This window comes from Oncorhynchus nerka, linkage group LG14 (genome assembly GCF_034236695.1).
Source record: "Oncorhynchus nerka isolate Pitt River linkage group LG14, Oner_Uvic_2.0, whole genome shotgun sequence".
NCBI classification, from domain to species: domain Eukaryota; kingdom Metazoa; phylum Chordata; class Actinopteri; order Salmoniformes; family Salmonidae; genus Oncorhynchus; species Oncorhynchus nerka.
Window position 1 is genome coordinate 65062318 of NC_088409.1, and position 12610 is coordinate 65074927.

Consider the following 12610-nt stretch of genomic DNA (forward strand, 5'->3'; position numbering starts at 1 on the left):
AATTGTGAAACAGTGAACCCCTTTGGCCAAAATAACTTCTAATGTAGGCTACTTGCCCACCATTGAGATTCAGGATCGGTTATATATTGTGTCTCCTTCTGATTTATACCAGGAGTGTGGTTAGAATTCTGATCCAAGATCTGCATGTGTATCAAGTGTATCAAATACTTGTTCTCCCCACTGTACAATGTATTGAAACAGGATGTTGACGACATTGCGGTTTATGTATAATACACGCATTTACCATATAACATACTGCGCTGGTGTAGCTCATTGGTTACTTCGAACACTTTCTCTATCAGAAACAGTCTCTACCTTTGCAAAGGGGTTCGAACCACGGGCCCTGTCCAGTGTTTTGCCAGTCACTTTTACATCACTGTAGCGAACCTTTGATAATTTTGAGTGGGAAAATAAAGACTACAACAAAACAAGACAGAGTTACGGTGCATGCAGGAGTCATTAGTTTGGGAATTTAGATTAACTTTCACATAATTGTCTATGATACAAAATTGTGAAACAGTGAACCCCTTTGGCCAAAATAACTTCTAATGTAGGCTACTTGCCCACCGTCCCAGATTCAGGATCGGTTATATATTGTGTCTCCTTCTGATTTATACCAGGGTGTGGTTAGAATGCTGATCCAGGATCTGCATGTGTATCAAGTGTATGAAATACTTGTTCTCCCCACTGTACAATGTATTGAAACAGGATGTTGACGACATTGCGGTTTATGTATTGTACACGCATTTACCATATAACATACTGCGCTGGTGTAGCTCATTGGTTACTTCGAACATTTCTCTATCAAAAACATTCTCTACCTCTGCAAAGGGGTTCGTACCACGGGCGTTGTCCAGTGTTTTGCCAGTCACTTTTACATCACTGTAGCGAACCTTTGATAATTTTGAGTGGGAAAATAAAGACTACAACAAAACAAGACAGAGTTACACCTTTGATAATTTTGAGTGGGAAAATAAAGACTACAACAAAACAAGACAGAGTTACGGTGCATGCAGGAGTCATTAGTTTGGGAATTTAGATTAACTTTCACATAATTGTCTATGATACAAAATTGTGAAACAGTGAACCCCTTTGGCCAAAATAACTTCTAATGTAGGCTACTTGCCCACCGTTGAGATTCAGGATCGGTTATATATTGTGTCTCCTTCTGATTTATACCAGGAGTGTGGTTAGAATTCTGATCCAAGATCTGCATGTGTATCAAGTGTATCAAATACTTGTTCTCCCCACTGTACAATGTATTGAAACAGGATGTTGACGACATTGCGGTTTATGTATAATACACGCATTTACCATATAACATACTGCGCTGGTGTAGCTCATTGGTTACTTCGAACACTTTCTCTATCAGAAACTGTCTCTACCTCTGCAAAGGGGTTCGAACCATGGGCGCTGTCCAGTGTTTTGCCAGTCACTTTTACATCACTGTAGCGAACCTTTGATAATTTTGAGTGGGAAAATAAAGACTACAACAAAACAAGACAGAGTTACACCTTTGATAATTTTGAGTGGGAAAATAAAGACTACAACAAAACAAGACAGAGTTACATTGCAGGAGTCATTAGTTTGGGAATTTAGATTAACTTTCAGATAATTGTCTATGATACAAAATTGTGAAACAGTGAACCCCTTTGGCCAAAATAACTTCTAATGTAGGCTACTTGCCCACCGTTGAGATTCAGGATCGGTTATATATTGTGTCTCCTTCTGATTTATACCAGGAGTGTGGTTAGAATTCTGATCCAAGATCTGCATGTGTATCAAGTGTATCAAATACTTGTTCTCCCCACTGTACAATGTATTGAAACAGGATGTTGACGACATTGCGGTTTATGTATAATACACGCATTTACCACATAACATACTGCGCTGGTGTAGCTCATTGGTTACTTCGAACACTTTCTCTATCAGAAACATTCTCTACCTCTGCAAAGGGGTTCGAACCACGGGCGCTGTACAGTGTTTTGCCAGTCACTTTTACATCACTGTAGCGAACCTTTGATAATTTTGAGTGGGAAAATAAAGACTACAACAAAACAAGACAGAGTTACGACGCATGCAGGAGTCATTCGTTTGGGAATTTAGATTAACTTTCAGATAATTGTCTATGATACAAAATTGTGAAACAGTGAACCCCTTTGGCCAAAATAACTTCTAATGTAGGCTACTTGCCCACCGTTGAGATTCAGGATCGGTTATATATTGTGTCTCCTTCTGATTTATACCAGGAGTGTGGTTAGAATTCTGATCCAAGATCTGCATGTGTATCAAGTGTATCAAATACTTGTTCTCCCCACTGTACAATGTATTGAAACAGGATGTTGACGACATTGCGGTTTATGTATAATACACGCATTTACCACATAACATACTGCGCTGGTGTAGCTCATTGGTTACTTCGAACACTTTCTCTATCAGAAACATTCTCTACCTCTGCAAAGGGGTTCGAACCACGGGCGCTGTCCAGTGTTTTGCCAGTCACTTTTACATCACTGTAGCGAACCTTTGATAATTTTGAGTGGGAAAATAAAGACTACAACAAAACAAGACAGAGTTACACCTTTGATAATTTTGAGTGCATGCAGGAGTCATTCGTTTGGGAATTTAGATTAACTTTCAGATAATTGTCTATGATACAAAATTGTGAAACAGTGAACCCCTTTGGCCAAAATAACTTCTAATGTAGGCTACTTGCCCACCGTTGAGATTCAGGATCGGTTATATATTGTGTCTCCTTCTGATTTATACCAGGAGTGTGGTTAGAATTCTGATCCAAGATCTGCATGTGTATCAAGTGTATCAAATACTTGTTCTCCCCACTGTACAATGTATTGAAACAGGATGTTGACGACATTGCGGTTTATGTATAATACACGCATTTACCACATAACATACTGCGCTGGTGTAGCTCATTGGTTACTTCGAACACTTTCTCTGTCAGAAACATTCTCTACCTCTGCAAAGGGGTTCGAACCACGGGCGCTGTACAGTGTTTTGCCAGTCACTTTTACATCACTGTAGCGAACCTTTGATAATTTTGAGTGGGAAAATAAAGACTACAACAAAACAAGACAGAGTTACGGTGCATGCAGGAGTCATTAGTTTGGGAATTTAGATTAACTTTCACATAATTGTCTATGATACAAAATTGTGAAACAGTGAACCCCTTTGGCCAAAATAACTTCTAATGTAGGCTACTTGCCCACCGTTGAGATTCAGGATCGGTTATATATTGTGTCTCCTTCTGATTTATACCAGGAGTGTGGTTAGAATTCTGATCCAAGATCTGCATGTGTATCAAGTGTATCAAATACTTGTTCTCCCCACTGTACAATGTATTGAAACAGGATGTTGACGACATCGCGGTTTATGTATAATACACACATTTACCATATAAGATAATGCGCTGGTGTAGCTCATTGGTTACTTCGAACACTTTCTCTATCAGAAACTGTCTCTACCTCTGCAAAGGGGTTCGAACCATGGGCGCTGTCCAGTGTTTTGCCAGTCACTTTTACATCACTGTAGCGAACCTTTGATAATTTTGAGTGGGAAAATAAAGACTACAACAAAACAAGACAGAGTTACGGTGCATGCAGGAGTCATTAGTTTGGGAATTTAGATTAACTTTCACATAATTGTCTATGATACAAAATTGTGAAACAGTGAACCCCTTTGGCCAAAATAACTTCTAATGTAGGCTACTTGCCCACCGTCCCAGATTCAGGATCTGTTATATATTGTGTCTCCTTCTGATTTATACCAGGGGTGTGGTTAGAATGCTGATCCAAGATCTGCATGTGTATCAAGTGTATCAAATACTTGTTCTCCCCACTGTACAATGTATTGAAACAGGATGTTGACGACATTGCGGTTTATGTATAATACACGCATGTACCATATAACATACTTCGCTGGTGTAGCTCATTGGTTACTTCGAACACTTTCTCTATCAGAAACAGTCTCTACCTTTGCAAAGGGGTTCGAACCAGTGTCACTTTTACATCACTGTAGCGAACCTTTGATAATTTTGAGTGGGAAAATAAAGACTACAACAAAACAAGACAGAGTTAAGGTGCATGCAGGAGTCATTAGTTTGGGAATTTAGATTAACTTTCACATAATTGTCTATGATACAAAATTGTGAAACAGTGAACCCCTTTGGCCAAAATAACTTCTAATGTAGGCTACTTGCCCACCGTCCCAGATTCAGGATCGGTTATATATTGTGTCTCTTTCTGATTTATACCAGGGGTGTGGTTAGAATGCTGATCCAAGATCTGCATATGTATCAAGTGTATCAAATACTTGTTCTCCCCACTGTACAATGTATTGAAACAGGATGTTGACGACATTGCGGTTTATGTATTGTACACGCATTTACCATATAACATACTGCGCTGGTGTAGCTCATTGGTTACTTCGAACATTTCTCTATCAAAAACATTCTCTACCTCTGCAAAGGGGTTCGTACCACGGGCGTTGTCCAGTGTTTTGCCAGTCACTTTTACATCACTGTAGCGAACCTTTGATAATTTTGAGTGGGAAAATAAAGACTACAACAAAACAAGACAGAGTTACACCTTTGATAATTTTGAGTGGGAAAATAAAGACTACAACAAAACAAGACAGAGTTACGGTGCATGCAGGAGTCATTAGTTTGGGAATTTAGATTAACTTTCACATAATTGTCTATGATACAAAATTGTGAAACAGTGAACCCCTTTGGCCAAAATAACTTCTAATGTAGGCTACTTGCCCACCGTTGAGATTCAGGATCGGTTATATATTGTGTCTCCTTCTGATTTATACCAGGAGTGTGGTTAGAATTCTGATCCAAGATCTGCATGTGTATCAAGTGTATCAAATACTTGTTCTCCCCACTGTACAATGTATTGAAACAGGATGTTGACGACATTGCGGTTTATGTATAATACACGCATTTACCATATAACATAATGCGCTGGTGTAGCTCATTGGTTACTTCGAACACTTTCTCTATCAGAAACTGTCTCTACCTCTGCAAAGGGGTTCGAACCATGGGCGCTGTCCAGTGTTTTGCCAGTCACTTTTACATCACTGTAGCGAACCTTTGATAATTTTGAGTGGGAAAATAAAGACTACAACAAAACAAGACAGAGTTACGGTGCATGCAGGAGTCATTAGTTTGGGAATTTAGATTAACTTTCACATAATTGTCTATGATACAAAATTGTGAAACAGTGAACCCCTTTGGCCAAAATAACTTCTAATGTAGGCTACTTGCCCACCATTGAGATTCAGGATCGGTTATATATTGTGTCTCCTTCTGATTTATACCAGGAGTGTGGTTAGAATTCTGATCCAAGATCTGCATGTGTATCAAGTGTATCAAATACTTGTTCTCCCCACTGTACAATGTATTGAAACAGGATGTTGACGACATTGCGGTTTATGTATAATACACGCATTTACCATATAACATACTGCGCTGGTGTAGCTCATTGGTTACTTCGAACACTTTCTCTATCAGAAACAGTCTCTACCTTTGCAAAGGGGTTCGAACCACGGGCCCTGTCCAGTGTTTTGCCAGTCACTTTTACATCACTGTAGCGAACCTTTGATAATTTTGAGTGGGAAAATAAAGACTGGGAAAATAAAGACTACAACAAACAAGACAGAGTTACGGTGCATGCAGGAGTCATTAGTTTGGGAATTTAGATTAACTTTCACATAATTGTCTATGATACAAAATTGTGAAACAGTGAACCCCTTTGGCCAAAATAACTTCTAATGTAGGCTACTTGCCCACCGTTGAGATTCAGGATCGGTTATATATTGTGTCTCCTTCTGATTTATACCAGGGTGTGGTTAGAATGCTGATCCAGGATCTGCATGTGTATCAAGTGTATCAAATACTTGTTCTCCCCACTGTACAATGTATTGAAACAGGATGTTGACGACATTGCGGTTTATGTATTGTACACGCATTTACCATATAACATACTGCGCTGGTGTAGCTCATTGGTTACTTCGAACATTTCTCTATCAAAAACATTCTCTACCTCTGCAAAGGGGTTCGTACCACGGGCGTTGTCCAGTGTTTTGCCAGTCACTTTTACATCACTGTAGCGAACCTTTGATAATTTTGAGTGGGAAAATAAAGACTACAACAAAACAAGACAGAGTTACACCTTTGATAATTTTGAGTGGGAAAATAAAGACTACAACAAAACAAGACAGAGTTACGACGCATGCAGGAGTCATTCGTTTGGGAATTTAGATTAACTTTCAGATAATTGTCTATGATACAAAATTGTGAAACAGTGAACCCCTTTGGCCAAAATAATTTCTAATGTAGGCTACTTGCCCACCGTTGAGATTCAGGATCGGTTATATATTGTGTCTCCTTCTGATTTATACCAGGAGTGTGGTTAGAATTCTGATCCAAGATCTGCATGTGTATCAAGTGTATCAAATACTTGTTCTCCCCACTGTACAATGTATTGAAACAGGATGTTGACGACATCGCGGTTTATGTATAATACACACATTTACCATATAAGATAATGCGCTGGTGTAGCTCATTGGTTACTTCGAACACTTTCTCTATCAGAAACTGTCTCTACCTCTGCAAAGGGGTTCGAACCATGGGCGCTGTCCAGTGTTTTGCCAGTCACTTTTACATCACTGTAGCGAACCTTTGATAATTTTGAGTGGGAAAATAAAGACTACAACAAAACAAGACAGAGTTACGGTGCATGCAGGAGTCATTAGTTTGGGAATTTAGATTAACTTTCACATAATTGTCTATGATACAAAATTGTGAAACAGTGAACCCCTTTGGCCAAAATAACTTCTAATGTAGGCTACTTGCCCACCATTGAGATTCAGGATCGGTTATATATTGTGTCTCCTTCTGATTTATACCAGGAGTGTGGTTAGAATTCTGATCCAAGATCTGCATGTGTATCAAGTGTATCAAATACTTGTTCTCCCCACTGTACAATGTATTGAAACAGGATGTTGACGACATTGCGGTTTATGTATAATACACGCATTTACCATATAACATACTGCGCTGGTGTAGCTCATTGGTTACTTCGAACACTTTCTCTATCAGAAACAGTCTCTACCTTTGCAAAGGGGTTCGAACCACGGGCCCTGTCCAGTGTTTTGCCAGTCACTTTTACATCACTGTAGCGAACCTTTGATAATTTTGAGTGGGAAAATAAAGACTACAACAAAACAAGACAGAGTTACGGTGCATGCAGGAGTCATTAGTTTGGGAATTTAGATTAACTTTCACATAATTGTCTATGATACAAAATTGTGAAACAGTGAACCCCTTTGGCCAAAATAACTTCTAATGTAGGCTACTTGCCCACCGTTCCAGATTCAGGATCGGTTATATATTGTGTCTCCTTCTGATTTATACCAGGGGTGTGGTTAGAATGCTGATCCAGGATCTGCATGTGTATCAAGTGTATGAAATACTTGTTCTCCCCACTGTACAATGTATTGAAACAGGATGTTGACGACATTGCGGTTTATGTATTGTACACGCATTTACCATATAACATACTGCGCTGGTGTAGCTCATTGGTTACTTCAACATTTCTCTATCAAAAACATTCTCTACCTCTGCAAAGGGGTTCGTACCACGGGCGTTGTCCAGTGTTTTGCCAGTCACTTTTACATCACTGTAGCGAACCTTTGATAATTTTGAGTGGGAAAATAAAGACTACAACAAAACAAGACAGAGTTACACCTTTGATAATTTTGAGTGGGAAAATAAAGACTACAACAAAACAAGACAGAGTTACGACGCATGCAGGAGTCATTCGTTTGGGAATTTAGATTAACTTTCAGATAATTGTCTATGATACAAAATTGTGAAACAGTGAACCCCTTTGGCCAAAATAACTTCTAATGTAGGCTACTTGCCCACCGTTGAGATTCAGGATCGGTTATATATTGTGTCTCCTTCTGATTTATACCAGGAGTGTGGTTAGAATTCTGATCCAAGATCTGCATGTGTATCAAGTGTATCAAATACTTGTTCTCCCCACTGTACAATGTATTGAAACAGGATGTTGACGACATTGCGGTTTATGTATAATACACGCATTTACCATATAACATACTGCGCTGGTGTAGCTCATTGGTTACTTCGAACACTTTCTCTATCAGAAACAGTCTCTACCTTTGCAAAGGGGTTCGAACCACGGGCCCTGTCCAGTGTTTTGCCAGTCACTTTTACATCACTGTAGCGAACCTTTGATAATTTTGAGTGGGAAAATAAAGACTACAACAAAACAAGACAGAGTTACGGTGCATGCAGGAGTCATTAGTTTGGGAATTTAGATTAACTATCACATAATTGTCTATGATACAAAATTGTGAAACAGTGAACCCCTTTGGCCAAAATAACTTCTAATGTAGGCTACTTGCCCACCGTTCCAGATTCAGGATCGGTTATATATTGTGTCTCCTTCTGATTTATACCAGGGGTGTGGTTAGAATGCTGATCCAGGATCTGCATGTGTATCAAGTGTATGAAATACTTGTTCTCCCCACTGTACAATGTATTGAAACAGGATGTTGACGACATTGCGGTTTATGTATTGTACACGCATTTACCATATAACATACTGCGCTGGTGTAGCTCATTGGTTACTTCGAACATTTCTCTATCAAAACATTCTCTACCTCTGCAAAGGGGTTCGTACCACGGGCGTTGTCCAGTGTTTTGCCAGTCACTTTTACATCACTGTAGCGAACCTTTGATAATTTTGAGTGGGAAAATAAAGACTACAACAAAACAAGACAGAGTTACACCTTTGATAATTTTGAGTGGGAAAATAAAGACTACAACAAAACAAGACAGAGTTACGACGCATGCAGGAGTCATTCGTTTGGGAATTTAGATTAACTTTCAGATAATTGTCTATGATACAAAATTGTGAAACAGTGAACCCCTTTGGCCAAAATAACTTCTAATGTAGGCTACTTGCCCACCGTTGAGATTCAGGATCGGTTATATATTGTGTCTCCTTCTGATTTATACCAGGAGTGTGGTTAGAATTCTGATCCAAGATCTGCATGTGTATCAAGTGTATCAAATACTTGTTCTCCCCACTGTACAATGTATTGAAACAGGATGTTGACGACATTGCGGTTTATGTATAATACACACATTTACCATATAAGATAATGCGCTGGTGTAGCTCATTGGTTACTTGAACACTTTCTCTATCAGAAACTGTCTCTACCTCTGCAAAGGGGTTCGAACCATGGGCGCTGTCCAGTGTTTTGCCAGTCACTTTTACATCACTGTAGCGAACCTTTGATAATTTTGAGTGGGAAAATAAAGACTACAACAAAACAAGACAGAGTTACGGTGCATGCAGGAGTCATTAGTTTGGGAATTTAGATTAACTTTCACATAATTGTCTATGATACAAAAATTGTGAAACAGTGAACCCCTTTGGCCAAAATAACTTCTAATGTAGGCTACTTGCCCACCATTGAGATTCAGGATCGGTTATATATTGTGTCTCCTTCTGATTTATACCAGGAGTGTGGTTAGAATTCTGATCCAAGATCTGCATGTGTATCAAGTGTATCAAATACTTGTTCTCCCCACTGTACAATGTATTGAAACAGGATGTTGACGACATTGCGGTTTATGTATAATACACGCATTTACCATATAACATACTGCGCTGGTGTAGCTCATTGGTTACTTGAACACTTTCTCTATCAGAAACAGTCTCTACCTTTGCAAAGGGGTTCGAACCACGGGCCCTGTCCAGTGTTTTGCCAGTCACTTTTACATCACTGTAGCGAACCTTTGATAATTTTGAGTGGGAAAATAAAGACTACAACAAAACAAGACAGAGTTACGGTGCATGCAGGAGTCATTAGTTTGGGAATTTAGATTAACTTTCACATAATTGTCTATGATACAAAATTGTGAAACAGTGAACCCCTTTGGCCAAAATAACTTCTAATGTAGGCTACTTGCCCACCGTTCCAGATTCAGGATCGGTTATATATTGTGTCTCCTTCTGATTTATACCAGGGGTGTGGTTAGAATGCTGATCCAGGATCTGCATGTGTATCAAGTGTATCAAATACTTGTTCTCCCCACTGTACAATGTATTGAAACAGGATGTTGACGACATTGCGGTTTATGTATTATACACGCATTTACCATATAACATACTGCGCTGGTGTAGCTCATTGGTTACTTCGAACATTTCTCTATCAAAAACATTCTCTACCTCTGCAAAGGGGTTCGTACCACGGGCGTTGTCCAGTGTTTTGCCAGTCACTTTTACATCACTGTAGCGAACCTTTGATAATTTTGAGTGGGAAAATAAAGACTACAACAAAACAAGACAGAGTTACACCTTTGATAATTTTGAGTGGGAAAATAAAGACTACAACAAAACAAGACAGAGTTACACGCATGCAGGAGTCATTCGTTTGGGAATTTAGATTAACTTTCAGATAATTGTCTATGATACAAAATTGTGAAACAGTGAACCCCTTTGGCCAAAATAACTTCTAATGTAGGCTACTTGCCCACCGTTGAGATTCAGGATCGGTTATATATTGTGTCTCCTTCTGATTTATACCAGGAGTGTGGTTAGAATTCTGATCCAAGATCTGCATGTGTATCAAGTGTATCAAATACTTGTTCTCCCCACTGTACAATGTATTGAAACAGGATGTTGACGACATTGCGGTTTATGTATAATACACGCATTTACCATATAACATACTGCGCTGGTGTAGCTCATTGGTTACTTCGAACACTTTCTCTATCAGAAACAGTCTCTACCTTTGCAAAGGGGTTCGAACCACGGGCCCTGTCCAGTGTTTTGCCAGTCACTTTTACATCACTGTAGCGAACCTTTGATAATTTTGAGTGGGAAAATAAAGACTACAACAAAACAAGACAGAGTTACGGTGCATGCAGGAGTCATTAGTTTGGGAATTTAGATTAACTTTCACATAATTGTCTATGATACAAAATTGTGAAACAGTGAACCCCTTTGGCCAAAATAACTTCTAATGTAGGCTACTTGCCCACCGTTCCAGATTCAGGATCGGTTATATATTGTGTCTCCTTCTGATTTATACCAGGGGTGTGGTTAGAATGCTGATCCAGGATCTGCATGTGTATCAAGTGTATGAAATACTTGTTCTCCCCACTGTACAATGTATTGAAACAGGATGTTGACGACATTGCGGTTTATGTATTGTACACGCATTTACCATATAACATACTGCGCTGGTGTAGCTCATTGGTTACTTCGAACATTTCTCTATCAAAAACATTCTCTACCTCTGCAAAGGGGTTCGTACCACGGGCGTTGTCCAGTGTTTTGCCAGTCACTTTTACATCACTGTAGCGAACCTTTGATAATTTTGAGTGGGAAAATAAAGACTACAACAAAACAAGACAGAGTTACACCTTTGATAATTTTGAGTGGGAAAATAAAGACTACAACAAAACAAGACAGAGTTACGACGCATGCAGGAGTCATTCGTTTGGGAATTTAGATTAACTTTCAGATAATTGTCTATGATACAAAATTGTGAAACAGTGAACCCCTTTGGCCAAAATAACTTCTAATGTAGGCTACTTGCCCACCGTTGAGATTCAGGATCGGTTATATATTGTGTCTCCTTCTGATTTATACCAGGAGTGTGGTTAGAATTCTGATCCAAGATCTGCATGTGTATCAAGTGTATCAAATACTTGTTCTCCCCACTGTACAATGTATTGAAACAGGATGTTGACGACATTGCGGTTTATGTATAATACACGCATTTACCACATAACATACTGCGCTGGTGTAGCTCATTGGTTACTTCGAACACTTTCTCTATCAGAAACATTCTCTACCTCTGCAAAGGGGTTCGAACCACGGGCGCTGTACAGTTTTTTGCAAGTCACTTTTACATCACTGTAGCGAACCTTTGATAATTTTGAGTGGGAAAATAAAAACTACAACAAAACAAGACAGAGTTACGGTGCATGCAGGAGTCATTAGTTTGGGAATTTAGATTAACTTTCACATAATTGTCTATGATACAAAATTGTGAAACAGTGAACCCCTTTGGCCAAAATAACTTCTAATGTAGGCTACTTGCCCACCGTTGAGATTCAGGATCGGTTATATATTGTGTCTCCTTCTGATTTATACCAGGAGTGTGGTTAGAATTCTGATCCAAGATCTGCATGTGTATCAAGTGTATCAAATACTTGTTCTCCCCACTGTACAATGTATTGAAACAGGATGTTGACGACATCGCGGTTTATGTATAATACACACATTTACCATATAAGATAATGCGCTGGTGTAGCTCATTGGTTACTTCGAACACTTTCTCTATCAGAAACTGTCTCTACCTCTGCAAAGGGGTTCGAACCAGGGGCGCTGTCCTGTGTTTTGCCAGTCACTTTTACATCACTGTAGCGAACCTTTGATAATTTTGAGTGGGAAAATAAAGACTACAACAAAACAAGACAGAGTTACGGTGCATGCAGGAGTCATTAGTTTGGGAATTTAGATTAACTTTCACATAATTG